The 21353-nt window shown below is 43.8% G+C and overlaps 1 long non-coding RNA gene across 1 annotated transcript; it reads left to right on the forward strand.

Annotated features, from left to right (window-relative positions):
- Positions 1–2819: 2819 nt before the first annotated feature.
- LOC105464959 (uncharacterized) lies at positions 2820–20492 on the forward strand. The gene is made up of 3 exons (XR_977177.2): positions 2820–3055; positions 19225–19347; positions 20046–20492. It is a non-coding gene; the product is annotated as an uncharacterized lncRNA (long non-coding RNA).
- The last annotated feature ends 861 nt before the right edge of the window (positions 20493–21353 follow it).

Raw genomic sequence — 21353 nt, forward strand, 5'->3', positions numbered from 1 at the left:
TTTTTTGTTTGTTTTGTTTTGTTTTACTTGTTTGGTTTTTTTTTTGTCTGTTTTGTTTTGTTTTATCTCGCTTTACTTCAAACTTTCCCTCACCCTATCCTGGAGTTCTTAAAGCTCTCAGGAATGGCTTTTCTTGAAGACTCTGGCACCAAAACATACACAGATGAGGCCTGGACACTCAAGCCACAGGACTCCCACAGGAGCAAGAATGGGCCTTATCTATCTCTGTCACTTTTGACTGATAGGAAGAGGCTCTGCCCTGGATCTGGTGTTAAATAGGAGTTCAGTTTGTGTTTGTTGAGTGAATAAGTGAGTGACTCAGGAATGTGGGATGGACCGTACCTGAGGAGGGCTCAGTTGGGGAAGGGAGGAGGTGGGATGGGTACCAGCAGCCAAGTTTCTCTGCACAGCAGGATGGCCCAGGGAGCAGAGAGGAGGGGCCTAGGTTTGCGGCTAAAGGAGAGAGAGACCTGCTTGATTATGTGGAGGAACTTCTGGCTTGGGCAATGTTCCCCCCTCTCTCACACCCCAGTGATGTAGGAGCCAGTTGGGTAGTGTAAATGGATTAATAATGGTCTATAGCCAGCAGGGCTGAGACTCCATGCCTCACCTGCCACCTGGCAGGACAGTCTCAAAAACCACTGTGTTCTCAAATTCACCAGATGAAAGGAAAACAACTTCACTTTAAAGCTGCCCAATGTCACTCTCTGGGTTTGTTTTACATTTCTTTGGTGCAGGAAGGGTTTGGTGTTCTGCCTAGGTACAAAAATCCAACTAACTGGATTCAGCTTTGCAAACAATAGATTAATGGCCAGGTGCAGTAGCTCATACCTGTAATCCCAGCACTTTGGGAGGCTGAGGCAGGAGGATCGCTTGAGCCAGGAATTCAAGATCCTGTCTCTCTAAAAATAAAATAAAATAAAATAAAATAAAATAAAATAAAATAAAATAAGCTGTTCGTGGTAGAGTCTATCTGAAGTCCTAGTTACTCAGGAGGCTGAGACAGAAGGATCACTTGAGCCCAGGAGGTCAAGGTTACAGTAAGCTATGATCGTGCCACTGAGTTCTAAAACAGGCAACAGAGCAAGATGAAAAGAAAAAAAGAAGAAGAAGAAGAAGAAAGACAAAGAAAAGAAAACAGTAGATTAAGGAAGGTGAAGTGGCCCACTGCTCTGAAAGCAACCATTCTCAATCTTGTAAAACTGGGTGTTTTTGACATCCAGAAAATGCCAGGCACTGTGTTAGACTCTAGAGACAGAGATTAAAAAAAAAAAAAAAAAAAAAAGGCCAGGCGCGGTGGCTCAAGCCTGTAATCCCAGCACTTTGGGAGGCCGAGACGGGCAGATCACGAGGTCAGGAGATCGAGACCATCCTGGCTAACCCAGTGAAACCCCGTCTCTACTAAAAAATACAAAAAACTAGCCGGGCAAGGTGGCGGGCGCCTGTAGTCCCAGCTACTCGGGAGGCTGAGGCAGGAGAATGGCGTGAACCTGGGAGGCGGAGCTTGCAGTGAGCTGAGATCCGGCCACTGCACTCCAGCCTGGGCAACAGAGCGAGACTCTGTCTCAAAAAAAAAAAAAAAAAAAAAAAGACTTCCATACCCTCAAACCACTTCTAGTGACAAGAAAAGAGGCAAAAAATGGACAAGTGAATGAGTGGTCAGTGTGGGGCTTGGAGAAGAACCAGGTGCTGCAGGAGCCCGGTGGAGGCAGTCCTAACCCAGCCACCAGAGGACAGCTGGAGGCCTGTGGGAGCTGTGGAGGAGGGGAAAAGGGCATTATACAGTGGTTGTTCAAAATCAGCCACTTTTTAAAAAGAACCATTTGTGTGTGTGTGTAGATATATATCCATGATAAAAATCATTATATAACACAATTGTTGCTTCTAATCCTAAACTCAAATGCTTCAAACACACAAGGAGTTGGGAAGATGTGATAGAAAGATGTGATTTGTGTAGGTATGCATGCAGAATTATAAAATAAGTCCTTTTCTCCTCAAATTATTATAGCTCCCCTCCTCCATGAAGCCCTCTTTGACTCCCTCCAATGTGATCCCTTCTCTTCAGCAACCCTAGAGCACCCATTCTGCTCCTCACCTGTGACGAGACGTGTTAGTCATTTTTATATTAGTTATTTTTGTATTAGTTATGTTTATCGTTTAGCAAGTACTTTCTAAGAGCCTGCCACATGCCAGGTGCTGTCTCTAGTGTCTAACACAGTGCCTGGCATTTTCTGAATGTCAAAAACACCCAGTTTCACAGGATTGAAGATGGTTGCTTTCAGAGCCACTTGAGAAACAGTTTGGCAGTTTCATATAAAGTTAAACATGCACTTACCAGATGATCCAGCGATCCTACTTCAAGGTATTTACCCTAGAGAAATGAAAATTTGTGTTCACACAAAAACCTGTGTATGGGATGCTTGTAGTAGCTTTATTTATAATTGCTAAACTAAACCCAGGTGTCCTTCAACCACAAAATGGACCAACAACAGTGGCACATCCATACAATGGATGAAATGCTACTCAGCCATAAAAAGGAACACAGTATTGATTCAAACAACAACATGGCGGAATCTTAGATGTATTTAGTAAACGAAAGAAGCCAGAACCAAGAGGCTCCATATTGTGTGATTCCATTTATGTGACATTCTGGGAAAGGCAAAACTAGAGGGGTGGTGAACAGATGAGTGGTTGTCAGAGGTCGGGAGGAGTTAATTATCCCGGCCCGCGGGATAGTCAGTGTAGGCCCTGGAGGAGGGGGTGGGAATTTGGGGAACAAGAGACAGGAGAAATGGAGACAAGACAGTGCTCTGATCAAGTCTCGTTTAATGGCGGTAATGCAATGCCTTATATACATTTGGAGGGAAAGGGGTTGGGCTAAGGCGGAAATGACCTCATTGCGGAAGGCGTGGCCAGATAAGCCTCGGTTTCTCCGGTCGGACGTCATGTTGCGCCTGCGCAGTCAGGTAATCTTTTCGCAGGCGCGGGAAAAAGGAATGAAGAAGAAGCAGGAAGAGCGCCATCTTTTAATGGCGGTATTAATACAGGGAAGAAGGTAAATCTAGGGAGAAGGTGTGGGGTGGAAATGAATATAGCTCAGGCGTTTAATCTTTAATTATTATTCGCTATGGCCGGGGCGTGCAGCTCCGGACAGTTAATGACAAAGAGGTAACATGAGGAATTTGGGGGTGATGGACCTGTTCTGTATCGTGGCTGGTGGTGATACACTACTCTATGCATTGGTCAAAACTCTTAGAACTATACATTAAAAAGAATGAATTTTACAGTACGTAAAATTTAAAGATCAGTTAGGGTGTGGCGTGAACTCAAATCAGGACACAAACTAACAAATGAACCTAACTATAAGTGAATAACATTGCCACACTGATGGGGGTGGTGAAGAAAAGAACTAATCTAAGTAAGCAAGCGGTGTTTTGACTGGGAATTGCAAGGTTAAAGAAAAATGAACTATGCACAAATAATGTAGTCAGTAAATTTGTTTCTCATGAGGACATGTATTAGTAATTCTGAAAATGAATACGCTTGGGTTGAACAATAAGTAAATATACTATGAATAAGAAGAGCCCAATTTCCCCCATCAGAGAAAGAAGTTACAAATAAAAACAAAGGGAAAGGTAGAATGAACTCTGTGTTACTGGATTGGATGCAAAAGTATCACCATGAACTCATGTTTGTTTATGGTAAAATACACGCAACATAAGATTTACCTTTTTAACCTTTTAAATTGAACAATTCAGTGACATTAACCACATTCACAACATTGTGCAACCATCACCACCATCCAGTTTGGGAACTTTTTCATCATCCCAAACACAAACTCTGTAACCATGAAACAGTAATTCCCCATTCCTCGACCCTTCCCACCCCCAGTAATCTCTGTGAATATGCTTATTCCTGTACTTCAAATAAGTGGAATCTTACGCTATTTGTCATTCTGTGTCTCACCGATTTCACTTAGCATGCTTTCTAGCTTCATCCGTGTTATAGCATATATCCAAATTTCCTTCCTTTTTGAGGCTGGATAATATTTCATTGTACTATATATCACATTTTATTTATTCATCTGTTTATGGACACTAATGGTCTTTTAATATATATAGAGAGAAGTAGCTACAAAAGTAAATATAGATACATGTATATTTACATATTAGTGCACATACTTAAAAATCCTATCTCGGCTGGGCACAGTGGTTCATATCTATAATCCCAGCACTTTAGGAGACCAAGGCAGATGGACCAGCCTGGGAAACATGGTGAAATGCTGTCTCTACAAAATATACGAAACTTAGCTGGGCGTGGTGGTGTGCACATGTAGTCCCAGCTACTTGGGGGCTGAGGCAGGAAGATCGCTTGAACCCAGAAGGTTGAGGCTGCAGTGAGCCATGTTCATGCCACTGCACTCCAGCCTGAGCAACAAAGTGAGACCCTGTCTCCTGGAAAAAAAATAATTATATATATATATCCCATCTCTGTCTGCTGAAAGAGCCTAGAAGCAATAGCATCCCAGTGGCAATGAGCACACCAGCTCTCACAGGTTTGTTTAAAATATCATTCTCCAATAAGAGAAACCAGGGTGAAGTAGATGATGCCAGGTCAGGGGCAGGGAAAATGCAAGATGATCCTGAAGCATCTTGTGGTGCCAGAAAGATGTGAGGCAATATGAAAGAGCTCCCAATAGCCAAGGCTGGAACAATGGGAGGAATAAGATAAATAATGGTAATAATAATATTATTAGATTATAACCATATAAATATCCATAAGTTTATTCTGATATAAAGAAATAATTGGAGAAATAAATAAGTGGGAAGGAAAATAATCTCTTCCTTTCAGAAGAATTTCAACTAATAAATGTGGAAGGAATGAAGGAAATAGAAAAATCACCATTAGAACACTACAGTAATAATATCAAAGGCAAGATCCACAATAGATATTAAAATTAAGGGGCAAAAATTTGGGACGAAAGATATTTGCAAAGTGTCTTTCTCCAAATATTTATTAACTACAAAGGTTAAAATTGTAGCTTGACAGTAGGGAAACCCAGCAGACACCACCTCAACTAATTATCAAAGTTAACATCCTCAATAATAAAACATACAGACATCCTGTAGCCCCTGGTATGATAGACTCAGAAGAACACATTGGCTCTATGCTATTCTTGCCAAAAATCTATAACCACAACATAAACATCAGAAAACCTTATACAGACCCAAACTGAGGGACATTCTACAAAATGTTCCAGTCATGAAAAACAACGAAAAACAGAAACTATCACAGACTGGGCCAAGAGACTAAAATGACAGGACAACTGAATACAATGTGGGATCCTGGCTTGGATCCCAGAACAGAAAAAGGATATTAGTGGGAAAACTAGCGGAAATCCAAATAAAGGCCATAGTTTGGTTAGTAGTATTGTGTCAATGTTACTATCTTAGTTTTGATCATTGTCGTATAATGATTATACAAGATACTAACATTAGGAGAAACTAGAAGAATGTATGAACAATCTCTTTCTTTTTGCAACTTTTCTATAAGTTTAAAATTATCTCAAAATAATACGTTTTAAAAAGAAGGAATAAATGCTTTGCTGCTCTCTGTATGTTTTTCAAATATACGTAGTACGTTAGTAAAGTGGTATAAATGTATTAATTTATAAAGTAATAACTCTGACATACTGGTGGTATGTGTGCTAAGATATTTAACAGTGGGAGTTCATGGTTAAAAAGGTTTGAAGACCACTCTTCTTCAGCACAAGCAAGAAATTCTAGACATACTTACTGTAGTCAAGCTCACATATAGCCAGAAAGTGAAATAGTGGCTCCAGGGGCTGGAGGAGGAGGGAATGGGGAATTACTGTTCAATAGGTGAAGAGTTTCAGTTTTGCAGGATGAAAAGAGTTCTGTGGATAGATGCGGGTGGTGTTGTGCAACAATGTAAATATTCTTAATGTCACTGAATTAGACACTTAGAATGGTTAAAATGGTAATTTTACAAGTATCCTATCACAATTTTAAAAAGAAAAACAGGACTGCAGAGTTTATCACTCAGCTCTGCACTATCTCAGTTTTACATATTTCTTGCAGGTTAGATTTTGCTTCCCACAGGCTTCACACGATCTAGGTCTGGAATACACCTTGTTCTGGAAGGCATGGCACCAGGCTGAGACCAGTTTATGCTTAGTCCATAGATAGAGACTGACAGGAGTTGGGAAAGGTCAGAGTGCACAAAGGAAAACTTACCACTTGTGTTCATTTAGGGGAAACTATTAACAAGGTTTCATTGAAGATTATCTCAATCTCGCAGAGACAAGACAAGCTTCCCTCAGGTCTTTGAAGCCTGGCGACTCCAGGCTCAGATGTAACCTGGGAGACGCATGCTCCTTCTCCATCCTCCTTGACCACCTTTCTGAGGGCACTCAGCCCAGGCTATAGGTGTTCCTTGGTTCTGTGATATCTTCCTACCTGATTTATGTTTAACCGATTTGTATTTGTCATGAACCCATCTGTAGAGGCAAGGTTATGCCATGGTAATGAACAATCCCCAACATCAAAGGTTTCAAACATCAGAGGTTTATTTCTTGCTCACTCTGCACATCTACCATAGGTTGGCTGGGGGTTCTCTGTGCTCTCATCCCTGTGGATCCAGGATGATGCCACAGCCACTGTCCAGAATGTTGTGGTGACCATGGGAGCTGGCTCTTGGAGCCTTTGCCTGGAAATGACCCAGGTGGTTTCTGTGCACATTTCATTGGTTAAAGTGTGTTACAGCCAAGCATGATTTAAAGTAGATAAGAAATTCGAATCCTCATGCTATCTATTATTGGTGAACAATAATATAGTCCACCACTCTTGTACTTTCCCCGCAACATTTCCCTACTCCCAAGGAGAATAAGTTTTGGGGCTGGAGAGAATCCCCAGTCCCAGCCCACCCCCACCCCACACACCCTACACCACTGAAAGAATCCTTAATGCCTCTGCCTCCTGGAGGTAAGGCCACAAAGTCCAATTAAGATCATTTGTTTTGGGTTTAGAGGTCTCTGTTGCTACCCTGGGAGCAACAGAGACCTCTAAACCCAAAACAAATTTAGTTCTATTTGCACGCTCCAGGCTGAGTCCATCCAGTTGGCTGTGAGGGTCCCACCCTACTCCTTCTGGGAGAGGACTCATGGCCATTGATGAAGAGCACTTGTGGGCTGCCCACCGTGGCCCCGTGTGACTCACTGGTTTCCCAGAAGCTAATCAGCCACTGGTGATTAGTGATTCTCCAGCCCTTTTCCCCTCTACCCCTACTGGGAATCTGTAGCTGAATCAGGAGCTGCAATCCCGGAAGATTAGGAGAATCCCTATCCATTATTTGCATTTTTAAAGGCAACAGCACTAGTGAATTTTTTTCCCCTTGTTTTTCTTTTAAGATAATGTAATGTAATCCTTATTTTAAGATTGAACCCTTAGCAACAGAACACATGGGAGGGTGCAGTGGGTGCAATGTGTCTGTGTGTATGCATAATTTCTGTGGTTTAGCTGGGTTTTACCTTACACTGATTTAACAAATTATTCACTTCCTATACAACTTCACTGCATTCTTAAAATAACCAATTCACATTGTGCATTTAAAATACTAAATTGTCTCATAAAAATCCAACTTACACCCAACTTTTTGGGAGCATTGTTCCTTCATAAAGCAAAACATTACTTTGTTGATGTTTCTCAGCAAATTCCTAGAACTACAGACAATATGGAAATGGAGAGTCTTGGATATAACAATTGGAATATTTGTGACTTGCCCAAAACTTGCTTCCTTTTAGGATAGGGGATTTCTAGCATGGAGGAAACAGATTCATATATTTGTTCAACAAACATTTGTTTGACTGAGTGTCTTCTAAGAGCTGAGCACTCTGCTAAGTACCCTAGAAGATAGAAGGAGTGATTAGCACCCATCTCTCTCTGCTAGGAGTTTACAGTGTGGATGAAGGATCACATGTCACTTGCAGGGCATCCTCCCTAGAGAAGTATTTTCCTACCCAAAGACCCAGTGAGGAAAGTGAGACCTAGAGAGATTAGGGCTCTGGCCCCAGCCCACACAGCCCCTGGCTGAAACCTCCTTGTGTCCAGCTCCATACTTATTCCACTGGACAGGTCCCTATGCAGATGGGAGCTGCAAATGCAGCCCTTACCTTACAAACAATCCCTACCCTTTTCTCCCAGGCACACATCCCCTTGAAAGTTATCCTTGGCAGATATGACTCTCTCCACCAATCCTGTGGCCTCCCAGGACCCAGTCCTGCCAAAGGACAGGCCGTGGCCCCAAATCAGTTAGGTACATGGAGCATGTAAGCTCAGGTTTCTCTATTTGCTTAAATTAATCCTTTGTTATTGTTCGACATTAATGTCTTATTAAATCAGGGTGGGCCTTCACTGGCATGTGAATGCTGGTAAGGGTTTGCAGAGCTGGGCATAATTGTGCTCTGGGTACAGAAGTCAGCATCTTAGTTTGCCAAGATGGGTGTGGTGGCAGCAGCAGTAGCCTGGAGCAGTCTTTTAGGATGTGGGAGATCTTGTCCATCACGTAGCCAGGAGGTGATGGAACTGTCCTGGCTGAGAAAGGCCACTGGAAAAAGTTGGTCCCTCCTTTACAGTCAAATCACATGTTTCCCCCAAAGAGAAGGCGATTTTAATGTGAATGGCGCGATACTAATGAATTGAGAAATTTCTCCAAACCTGACCTGCCATTTGGTGTCAAGACCTCTTCTATGGAAGTTCTAAGAAGGGGTTGGGAAGATAAGCTGGGCTCCCCTGGAGGCTGATCTGAGGCCCCCAAAACTTCTGCAAGAACCCTTGGGGAGCCAATCATCTTAGAAAGCCAGTGAGAGTGCACACACCCTCACACAAGTAGGGGGCTAATACCTTTTGAATCCCTGCAGAAAGCAGCCACCTTGAGCGCAGAGGTGCTGGACAAGGCAAACTGGCTAATGTGGTACTTCTATGGGATTGCTGTTTTACTCCTTGAAGGGTTATGGCTGTAAACATAAACACCCCTGCAGTTATAGTTTAGAGTTTAAAGAAGTGGTCTAACCAGCGTAGTCCCCTGGGCAGGATGTTATTTAAGCTACATGGTTTTTCTTTTCTGTCTTTTTTTTTTTTTTTTTTTTTGAGACGGAGTCTCGCTCTGTTGCCAGGCTAGAGTGCAGTGGTGCGATCTCGGCTCACTGCAACCTCCAACTTCCTGGTTCAAGCAATTCTCTCGCCTCAGCCTCCAAAGTAGCTGGGACTACAGGTGCATGCCACCACACCTGGCTAATTTTTGTATTTTTAGTAGAGACGGCGTTTCACCATATTGGCCAGGATGGTCTTGATGTCCTCACCTCATGATCCGCCCGCCTCAGGCTCCCAAAGTGCTGGGATTACAGGTGTGAGCCACCACACTTGGCCACCACATAGTTTTTCTAATGCTTCCATGTATTCCCTCTCATCAGGCCTCCGCTGTATCTGCTCACCTTCTTTAGAGTGTCTCCCACAGAAATACTGTCTCTCCTCTCTTTCTGTACTTCGTTCATTCCTCAATTCCAGGCAGCACAAACGACTTGCCTCTAGTTGAGAATGTTGAAGGCATTCTCTTCATCTTGCATTTCTCGTTTTAAAGTAGATAAGAAATTCGAATCCTCATGCTATCTATTATTGGTGAACAATAATATAGTCCACCACTCTTGTACTTTCCCCGCAACATTTCCGTACTCCCAAGGGGAATAAGTTTTGGGGCTGGAGAGAATCCCCAGTCCCAGCCCACCCCCACCCCACACACCCTACACCACTGAAAAAATCCTTAATGCCTCTGCCTCCTGGAGGTAAGGCCGCAAAGCCCATCGCACAGATCATTTCCAGATGGTAGCATAGTGCCAAGCACCAAGTGGCTGCTCAGAGGGTTCCAGAATTGACTAGAATGCTTCCCCCTGAGAGACTTGATGGACTCTGTCAGTGGCTGCTTTCCAACTCCCCTGGGAGCCAGTTCCTAATCCAAATTCTTTACCCCGGATCTCAACCTTCTTTCGCTTAGAAATAATTACTAGAGATGAAGGACAGCTTCTTCCTTAGTCTTTGGTTTCAATGAGGAGGGAATTATCTGTGCACTCCTGGCAGGTTACTCCACCATGCCTGACCCCTGACAGAGGTGAACTGCGGTAGTGACTGAGTGAGTAGTTTGGGAATGGATCAGGACCCAGTTGGGTGTGCCTCACAGCAGGTAGTTTGCACTCTAAGCTGCTCTGACAGGCGTAGGGGTAAAGGATGTACCAACTAGGGGGTGCCTATAGCAGGTTGGGGGTCTGCTGAAGCTGGTCTTCTCAAGGGCCCCCTTGGGAAGTCCCTGGTCCTCAGCAACTCAGTCCATAACAGAGCCAACGTCTTTCCATCCATCCGCTGATTCTATATTTCAGAACTTTGGGCGTGGCACAGTGGTTCACACCTGTAACCCCAACATTTTGGAAGATGGAGGTGGGAGGATTGTTTGAGGTCAGTACTTCAAGACCAGCCTGGGCAACATAGTGAGACCCTTGTCCCTATAAAAAAATTAAAAAATAACCAGGTATGGTTGGCATGCATCTGTAGTCCCATCTACTCAGGAGGCTGAGGTGAGAGGATCACTTGACCCCAGGAGATAGAGGCTGCAGTGAGCTATGATCATGCCACTGCACTCCAGCCTAGGCAATAGAGTGAGGCTCTGTCTCCCAAAAAAGGAAAAACCAGAATTTGGATGGGGAAAATATGATTATTATGTATCAGCCTCCTCAGGCTCCAACAGGCCCAGAAAGAAACTTAAGAGGCACTTTTAAGAACTGTCTTGGGGCCCAGAGGCACATGGGAAGCTGGGTGCCCAGGGTCTGGAAGCCTGTTTTACAGAGTGGCTATCTGGTTCTCTAAATCTGTTCTTGGTTGCTTTTTCTCCTTAGGGCCTCTTAACACATACAGACGCTTGGCTGAGTCCCGGAAGCTGCAGTGTTGACTTAGACACTGTTCTCAGCCCAGTGTAACTACCCAGGGTCAAAATGAGTCAGCAGGCACCCCAGGCCCTCATTCATTTACCGCAGTCTCCTGAAGGAAATCTCTGGGCAGACGGGGAGGTATTAAGGAGCCACCAGGGAGCTGGGTTGAATTCTGGGTAAGGCAGGAAGGACGATGAGGTGTCTCAGGAAGAAAGTCAGGACACCCCCAGCACCCATTCTCCCTTTGTAATTAGAGCCCCCACCCATCTAGCTCTCTGGAGATCAGGAGTACTGGCCAAGACTTCCTGTTTAGAGCTAACATTTGCTATAGCTGAACTTTGTCTCCAATCCCTGAAATGGGTACATAGGAAGGGTACCCTGAAGCTGAATAAAACACATATCTTAGGGATTTAAGTCAGGCTAAACTTTCAGTGTGTACTTCCTGAGCCAATTGTGGAGAATTCTTAGCTTTCCATTTCCCTGAGGAGTTAACACTTGACAACTTTCACGGAGGAGTGATTGGAAAAACACTGCTCTAAAGAAGTCTTGACGTTTCTGGGCCCAGTGTGAGCCCCAAATTAAACAATTCTAGTAGGTCACTCTATCTTTAACCGGCTCAACTCTATGACCCAGATGGAGGGAGGGAGCTGCCTACCTTGGGGACGTTCCTGCCTTATTCAGAATTCAGACCAGCTCCCTGGTGGCTCCTTGATAACTCCCCATCTGCCCAGAGATTTCCTTCAGGAGACTGGAAAATGAATGAGGACCTGGGGTGCCTCCTGACTCATTTTTACCCTGGGTAGTTACACCAGGCTGAGGACAGTTTCTAAGTCAACACTGAACTTCTAGGACTCAGCCAAGCATCTATACATGTCAAGAGGCCCTAAGTAACTGGCACTGGGTGATTTTACAACTTGGTTAAACCCAAGTTGTCACTTCCATGGCTAGTGGATTGATCATTTACCAATCTTTAAAGAACAGTTCTGTCAAGCAAACCTAACCAATCCTTCTCTGATGTGTCAGACATATTTCAGGATCTCTTGGGGTTTCAGAGTACTCTTGGAACTATCATTCCCATTGCACAGATCTGTCCACTAAGAGAGTAGGAAGCTTATGGGAGGAGCTAGGGCATTTAGTCTAGAGAAAGGATGACTCAGTCTACAAATACAGGAAGGGCCAGACAAATCTGGTCTCTCCCAGAGAGCAGAATCATGTCCAATAGATGGAAGGAGGGAGCTGCCTGCCTTGGGGAAGTTCAAAGAAAGACTGTATATGCATCAGCCAGGATGCACAGAGGGAGTGTTTATGTCTCCCATGAGGCCTGGTTTCCAAGACACTCCCACCTGTTATGGACTGTGTTCCCCCGAAATGTGTATGTTGAAGCTGTAACCCTCAATGTGATGGGGTTAGGGAGCAGGACCTTTGGGAGGTGATGAGGTATTGATGAGGCCATGTAGGTGGAGTCTCCATGATGAGGTTAGTGCCCTTATAAAAAGAGGATGAGATACCAGAGCTTCCCAGCCTCCAGAACTGTGAGAAATAAATGTCTTTGGTTTAAACCACCCAGTCTAGGGTATTTTGTTACAGCAGCAGGACTGGCTAGGCTACCACCCATGAGTGATGGGGCTGAGTCTACACCAACCTTATGAGATGCCCTGAACATTATAAAAAAGAAAGAAAATGTGCTCCTTTGTCTCCTCCCAAAAGCAGGCAAAAAATTCCTATGGTTTGTACTTTCATTGAATTATGGATAAACAGGAATCTGACAAATTTTCATGTGCTTTCCTGGGATCTGGAAGGTGCTATTTAGCGATGGCCTGGGGGCAGAGGTATTCTGGCCTTCACTGTATCTTATGAGTCCATGAGTATCCTCAAAAATCCCCCACTTGGAGATTGTAGTGACAGGTAGAAACCCAAATTACCAGGAGGTGACATTGGCTGGACCACTACTGCCAGAGACCACCTCCCAGGTTTTCTTCTTTTCTGTTCATCCAACTTCTCCACCATCTAATTCGTGTGGCAACAATTGAGGTCTAGGTCAGAGGCAAAAAATAAAACATGCGGGAAGCCAAGGAAGAAAGGCAGGCCCTTTATGTGGGAAGAGCAGGTGGCTCTCTGCATGGTGAGCCTTGAGAGACACTTACAAAGTGCCTTTGTCCCCACTCCCACCCTATCCATACTCCCTGACCCCTCATTCTGCAAAGCTCTGCCCCACCACACTGCCATGGTGCTTTGGTTTACCGACTGGTTATACAGCAACACCAAGGCTGGATCCAAGGTGTTCATTAATTCAGCAAAGTTCCAAGTAGTCATCATAGAAAAAAAATATATGAATCTTGTTGATTCATATATTTATTAGCATTCTTCCTTATGTTCTTCGTTATGTTTCCTTTATTTTTAACCTTGAAGTGTTTTAAAGTTACAGAAAAGTGAAAAGAACAATATAACCAGCACCCATATTTTCACCACCTAAAACAAGCCTTCTTTCTCCCATTTGCTTCTAATCACTTTATTTTGCAATAAATAAACATTTCAGATAGAGCTAAGTGTCCCTGTGTTCATGCCCCAATCCTACTCTTACATATCTGTTTGTGTCTCTTTCTTGTCATATAAACAAATATAATTATAAAATTATGAATGGGTACCGGGACACTGGGATATTTTCAGTGCTTGGGACCCTGTTTAGGAGGACTTTGGGGTCCAGGAGAGACCTCTCATTCAGCAGTGAGGTGACCCGCCCCCTGGGCTTGTGCCCAGCAGCCAGTAGGGCCTTGTGAACTCAAGTTCTCTCTCCTTCTCCAGGCAGGCAAGGCAAGGCAAGGCAGGGTAGGGCTGCTTCCTAGAAAGCTCCGCCCAGGCTTCCCCGGCTGACTGGGGGGAGGTGTTTCCGGGACGCAAGACCCCGGCAGCCTGGCAGGGCCGCCCCGCGGAGGAAGTCCTTTATTCTCCGAGTGGCACGTTCGCCCCAGGCCGTGCCAAGTGCCCCGCTGGGCGGCAAGGAGTAAGTGGAAACCGCGCCACTCTGGGGGGCCCAACTAGGCCTCGGGGTTTGCAGGGAAACCCGAGGGCACTCACTTGCTGGCGCCCTAATGATGGTAGCATTTCTTACACACATGCATACGTCTTACAGCTCTGTGCTGGGCACTGGAATTACAAAGACGGTTTCTTCCTTCATTCATTTGTTCCACAGATAGTCATTGAGCCTCTACCTGTGCCAGGCACAGCTCTAGGTATAGGGGAAACAGCTGGGGAACAAAATATATAAAGATCTTTGCTCCCCTGGAGTCACATTCCCCAGAGACAGACAATGAGTAATAGACATAAGAAGTGAACATATTCTACTGTAGATGTTAAGTGCTATGGAAAGAAAAAAGAAAGGAAGAGGATAGCAGTGTCGGGGAGATTAATAATAGAAGGGGGAGCGGGGAGATAGTTGCCAAATTAGGTCTCTGGGGGAAGAGCATTCTAGGTAGAAGAAACAGAGCATGCAAAACCCTGACATGGGAACCCGCCTGGTAGAATGTGATTTATGCAGAGATGGTTTTCTCCCTCAGACACTTGTGCCTCATCTGGACTCCCTAAGCTCCCCTAGAGGAAAAAATGTAAAACTTCCCCAAGGCAGGTCCAACAGTGAGTGGCCACATCTGAGCTCCAATGGCTACTATGATCTACAGGATAAAATTTATACGCCTTGGGACACCTACAGGTATCCTCATTACCTGGACCTTGTGTATCACTCCAGTTCCATTTCCCACCCGTTTCTACTTTCTCCCCTGCAGCTTGACCCGTGACTTGTGGTTCTGTAGTTGCACCATGATGCTTTAGTCCTTGGCTCAGAGCATCTCCTGGAATGCAATAAATGTACTTTGCTCCTACCTGCATTTACCCGACAAGCCCTTTCTCTTCCTTTAAGACTGTTCAACATCACCTCCTCTGTGAAGCCTTTTTTCATTTCCCTCTGAACATTCCAGCCCCATCCTCTGCTTGTTTGACACCTGGCACAGATCTCAGCCAGCAAGTGTCTGGCTACATTGCAGCCATGTGTTGACTTGTCTGTGGCCCCACTGGATGTGGTTCTGTCTCCCTCACCTCTGTGTCCTCAGCATCCAGCACCTGCCTCATGCAAAGTAAGTCCTCAAGAAAGACATGCTAGGTGACCGAGTGGGCAGTGCTTGGTTGCTTTGGGACCCTGAGAGGGCCCTGGAGGCCTGCACCAGGCAGCACCTGGCCCGTCTTGAGCTATTTAACAGACTGTATTCACAGCTGTGAACTCCCGGGACACGGATTTCCTGTGGGTGAGGGACTGGCGGGGAGAAAGGCCCTCCTTTTAACCACAGAAAATGGCAGGCTTGGGGGCATTGTTATCCAAGAGAATAGGAGGAGCCGCCCTTCTCCCTGACCCCACCCTTGCCCTGGGTGCCAGTCTGTACTGGTGCACAACTCCTGGAAACCCTGGTCAGAAATGTGCTTCCTCTCCCTCCCCCAGAGACTCTGAGCACTCCTGGGGCAGTGGCGCCTCAGCTGCTGAGACCAAGGTATACAAAGAGTGTGCTGGGCTGGCAGATTGGCCACCACTCAGCCCCCGAGGCCTGCCCAGTCTTCCCTTGAAAGTCCTTCGCCACTTGTCCTTTTCTTCCCATTCCCACCTCCACCATCCTAATCCATGCTCCTGGCATCTCACCTGGATGGTATGAATGTCTCTGACTCACCACTTTGTCTGTAATCCCTACCAGTTCCTACTGTCTCCTGCCAACGTTTAGAATCACCTTCAGATACCTCTTTTCAAAGTCACCTCTTTGTTTGGAAATTTGCAGGTGCCTCTCATTGTCCAAAGGACAAAGTCTGGACACTCAAACCTGGCATCCTTAGTCCTTTGCAAACTGACCCCAACTCCCTTGCGTGTACTTTTCCCTACTCCTCTCCTTCACCAACCTCCTTCCAACAGTCTACACACTGTCCCTCAAATGTCCCAGCTCTGTGCTTTACCTGTCCTGAAAGCCTTTCCCAGTCCTCTGTGGCAGTCCAGCTCTAACAATCCTTCTGCACTCCCAGACAGTCCTGGCTCAACCCATGTCTGAGCTCTGTGTCCTTTGTGCTTACACCTCTACAACAGTTATTTGATAACCAATTGGAAGGTCAATCTTGAAAACTTTTAAGATCCCTTCAGTCCTGCAGTTCCATGCTACCATATGTTTTTGCTGTTATTTTTCACAAGTCTGTCTTAGTTCTCCATTTACAGAGTAAGAAACCTGAGGACCAGACCTTGCCTCATATCGGTCTGCATCTTCTGTGATATAGTAGTGCCTGGCACAGGGTAGCCTCAGTATGGGTTTACTAATGGAAAATTCCAGACCCCTATCCCCAGGTATGTCCATTCTCAGTAGTTCCCTGTTCAGTTCCCTTATGCAGGGGCTCTCACATACATGTCTTCTGAAGGGGAGCTGATAAATATATACATATCAATATGTGCATATTAATATGTTTGTCCTCCAAAGGGAATCTGCATCATGAAAGGTATCTTGAAAGAACATTCAGCTTTACTGGTGGGATGCCAGTTATCAGCAAAGGCGAAATGCTTGGTGTAGGAACCTTCCTTAGAGCCATCTCGCTACCTTCTTTCCCTGGATGTTCTGCTGGCTCTAGACTGGGGGGATAGAAAGAGGAGAAAAAAAAATCATTTACAAGGAAACTCCCTCTCACTCCTTCACTCTATGCAAACTTTACCTCCCTAGATGTCATCCTGAGAAGAAACCCTTAATATGGGTTGTCAGGGTGAAGGGAAGGAGGGATCATCCCCGTTCCTCCATCACTAGTCAGCAAGGCTGCCTGAGCTCCCGCTGGCACCATGCCTTGAAGGAAGGAGCTAGCTCAGTCCTCCTGGGCCAGCAGACCTGCTGAGAAGACAAATGTTACTCGAGTAAAGGAGAGTGAGACAGACTGTCAATGGCACATAGGGTTCAGAGCAAGAAAGATGCGTGCAGGAAAGAAGAGGGAGGCGGAAACAAACCTGCATTTATTTGAGCATCTGTTATATGCCAGGCACTGTGCTGGTCACAATCATCATCTAATGTTCTCAACAATCTTGATAATTGTCCTTAGCTCCATTCTCCAACATAGAAGTTCATTTCTTCTCAGACTCTTTCTCCATTGTTCTTTTTTCTGTTTTTTTAAATAAGCTCATGAAGTATTGATAGTCATTATAGATATGGTATATAAAAGAATATAAAAGTATATGGAAGAAAATAAAAATCATATATAATCCCATGCCCAAGATAAAATCATTGCTAGCATTTAAGTGTGTGCATTCCAGGTTTTAAAATTCATTTTAAACATATATTTAAAATACACATTTTAAATATATACAATTTCCTGTTCTTTTTTTAATGACTTTTATAACTGTTATAACTTTTATAACACAAATATTTCCATGTCATTAACATTTTAAAATATACATTTTAAATTTATACAATTTCCTGTTCTTTTAACGACTTTTATAACACAAATATTTCCATGTCATTAAAATTTCTAACAAGCATCTTTAGTGCATTCACAGTGTCCCATTATGTGGAGATACAACTAGTTTCTTAACTGTTCTCCAACCGCTAGATACTTTGTTTTCCTACCTTTTAAAATTATAAGTAATGGTTTAATCACCATTGAGTCCTGGCTCTTTATACCAACATGTTTCACTGAATTTCTGATTTTTTAAATACATTTGAAGAAGAGGAATTACTGGGTCAAACAATGTAGTTGTGATTTTAAATAGTAGTTTATTTTCTCATTTTAAAAGTAATGCTGGTTTACTGTGAAAAGCTTAGAAAATATAAGAAAACGTCATGTATGACCTTTCAAATTACTATTGTTAACCTTTTGGGGTGTTTCTCAGTCTATTTTCTAATGGCATACATAATATGTAAGCATAAATATAGCTGCATAAAATTGAGATTATACATTATGTACGTTATTTCCTGCTTATCAGCAAATATTTTATTGTAATCACATATCATCAATCTATAAAAATATTTTTATTAGCTATATAATTCCACTTTAAGAATGTATTATAACCAATTTAAACATTCTTTTACTCATGGCCCATTTAGATATTTTTCCAAAAATTTCCTGTTAATAACTCTGTGATGAACATCTGAACATCTGTGAATATTAATCTTTGACCTCATCTCTGATTATATCCTTCAAACAGATTCCTAGAAGTGAAATTACTAGGTCCTAGAAGTGAAATTACTAGGTCAAAATGCATGAGCACTGTTTTTTTTTTTTTTTTTTTTTTGAGACGGAGTCTCGCTCTGTCGCCCAGGCTGGAGTGCAGTGGCGCGATCTCGGCTCACTGCAAGCTCCGCCTCCCGGGTTCACGCCATTCTCCTGCCTCAGCCTCCCGAGTAGCTGGGACTACAGGCGCCCACAACCGCGCCCGGCTAATTTTTTGTATTTTTAGTAGAGACGGGGTTTCACCGTGGTCTCGATCTCCTGACCTTGTGATCCGCCCGCCTCGGCCTCCCAAAGCGCTGGGATTACAGGCGTGAGCCACCGCGCCCGGCCTTGAGCACTGTTAAAGTTGTTGGTACATATTGCCAAATTGTGTTCCAAAAAGCATTCATAATAACCAAGTGGAGGCTCTCCATCTTATCACACCCTTGTCAATACTGATTATTATAGATTAAAAACTATAGTAGCTTTTCAGAAGTGAAATATGTCTCATTTCTTTAATTTTCACTTTTATTATTAAGGATGCTAAACATGTCTTAAAATGTTATTAGCTACTTGGATTTCATCTTTTGGAATTATCTGTTTGTGACTCCTATCCACTTATTGTTTTTGTCTTATATTTCTTTTCAAAATTTATTTATTTAATTTTTTGTGACACAATCTCACTCTATTGCTAAGTCTGGAGTGTAGTGGTGTGAGCTTGGCTCACTGCAGCCTTGACTACCTGAGCTCAAATAACGCTCCCACCTCAGCTGAGTAGCTGGGACTATAGGCGCATACCACCACACCTGGCTAATTTGGGGGTTTAGAGACAGGATTTTGCTATGTTGTCCAGGCTGGTCTCAAACTCCCGGGCTCAAGCAATCTGCCTGCCTCAACCTCCCAAAGTGCTGGGATTACAGGCATGAGCCACTGCACCTGGCCCTTAGTATACTTCTTGTTGTTTTAGATGAATTCTTTATATTTTAAGGATGTTAACTCAATGCCTGTTATATTCATTCTTGAAGAGTTGTCCAAAAAAAGAAGAAAATAGCCCCATTTTTATAGAAGAGGAAGCCAAGACTCAATGAGGAAAGTGAATATCTAAGGTCAGCCAACTGGCAAGTGGCCTAGCTGGGATTTGAACTCAGGTATGACTGGCTCCAGGACTCTTCATCAGAAAAAATAATAAGAGAAATAGCAACAATAGCAGTAGCTGTGGAAGCCTCAGTGGTAGAACTTGAGTATGTTCTGTGGGATGACTAGAGGTCAGCTGTTGGAGGGGTTGGGGACACATATGGGGAAGGAGAAGGAACAAAATGCTGTAGACTTGGGAGCCAGAAAGGGACCTGGCTTGGTGCCAGCTATGCATCTTTCTACCCATTGCCTCCAAGCTGAGGAACATGCTCTTGGCACCCCTCATCCCTTCACAACCCTTCAGAGGATTGTCTCCAGCTGCTTACCCACGTCTTCTCCAAATCTGCCATGTGTACAGCACTGCAATCTTTGACTTGCCCTCAACTGTATATTCCCAAGGCTTTGAGGGGGTCCCTTTTATCTCTTGCCCCATTATTTAGGGATGAGAGGGGCCTCAGAGGCAATATTCCCTGCAGAGTTTAGAATCTAAGGACTTCTTTGATCAACTTTTCTTACCTAATCACGCTTATTCCAACTCACAGTTCTATGATCCTTGCTAATTGGCAGGGAAAGAAAGGGGAAGAGGAGGGAGAAGAAACAAGAAGATTGGATTGCTGATTTCCTTAGGAGGGGTGTCCATGCTCTCCCATCTAGTCTATAAGCTCCTTCACTTCCCTGCAGCCTCTCCACCTCTGCCTTTCTCTTCCCCTAGCAGAGGGTCTGCACCAAGGAGGGGGCTTAGTAAATACCTGAGGATAACTGAAGGGGATCAGACTGCTGCTGCAAAGGGCTTGATGCTCTCCTCCCTGGCCCAGGAAGGAAAGAAGGTAAATAATAATAATAACCATCATCATCATCCAGTAGTTTACTCTGGAATTGCAGTGTCAGAGAGGTCCCCTTTGGGGAGTATGGGGAAGGTGATGTAGGAAGGAGGAAGAGGAGATGCTCCTGGTTACTTGCCCTCTCTTCTCTTTCATGGCTCCATCTGGGCCTGTCCTTAGGGAGTTTGGAAATGCCTAAAAATTTATCTTGGCACTTAACTGCATTGTGGGAAATGGTTGGAAACTTGCAGGTTTTGGAGCTGTATGGAAATAGGGATGGAAGGGTAGAGAGGCTGTGGTATCCCTGGTAGGGGAAGAGAATTGTGAAGTTCTGCAGGTTGAAGGGAAAGAAAACAGAAACATGACCTATGGAAATGAATGAAGAGCCTCAATGACCTACAGAAATGAATGAAGAGCCTCAATGACCTACAGAAATGAATGAAGAGCCTCAATGACCTACAGAAATGAATGAAGAGCATCAATGACCTACAGAAATGAATGAAGAGCATCAGAAATTGTTAAGTGTAGTGGTAACTTTAAAAAAATACTTTTTCAATTCTTAATGTCTTTAAGACATAACTATCTAAAGCAATAACAACAACAATAATAGTGGAGCTTATGACATATGCAGTATTTAGGTATATGATAACAGTAGAACAAAAGATGGGGGTTACAAAAGGGAATGACACTGGTTTAAGTTCTTTTATGTGATTTCAATGTAGACTATGACAAGTTTAAGGTACATATTATAATCCCTAAAATAAACTCAATCGAAACAAAGAGGTTTAGCTAAAAAGCAAATGGAGGAGGCAAAATGGAGTACTAACTAATGCTTGATTGATCCAAAAGATGGCAAGAAAAAGGAAAAAAGAACCAATGGGACACATAGAAAATAAGTGATGGCATGTATTCATTGCAATATTATCCCCAAAGGGAAGAAATTCGATTATCTCTAAGGTCTTTTCTAGCTTTCAGTGTCACCAATTTTAGTCCATACCTCCCCCATCAGTTTCCACTCAGGGAAACTGAGGCAGATCTAATTAAGGTTCCATATGGCAGGACTGGGATAACAGTCTGTCTGGCCTGCTTATGTCTAGGATTCTTATGGCTCTTATGTCTAGGATTGGCCCATTGAGTAGAGGGGACTGTGCTTATGGATTTGGGTTTGCCATTGAGATTAGAGTGCCAAGTTAAGGTGG

Source organism: Macaca nemestrina, chromosome 13, assembly GCF_043159975.1.
Source record: "Macaca nemestrina isolate mMacNem1 chromosome 13, mMacNem.hap1, whole genome shotgun sequence".
Taxonomy (NCBI): domain Eukaryota; kingdom Metazoa; phylum Chordata; class Mammalia; order Primates; family Cercopithecidae; genus Macaca; species Macaca nemestrina.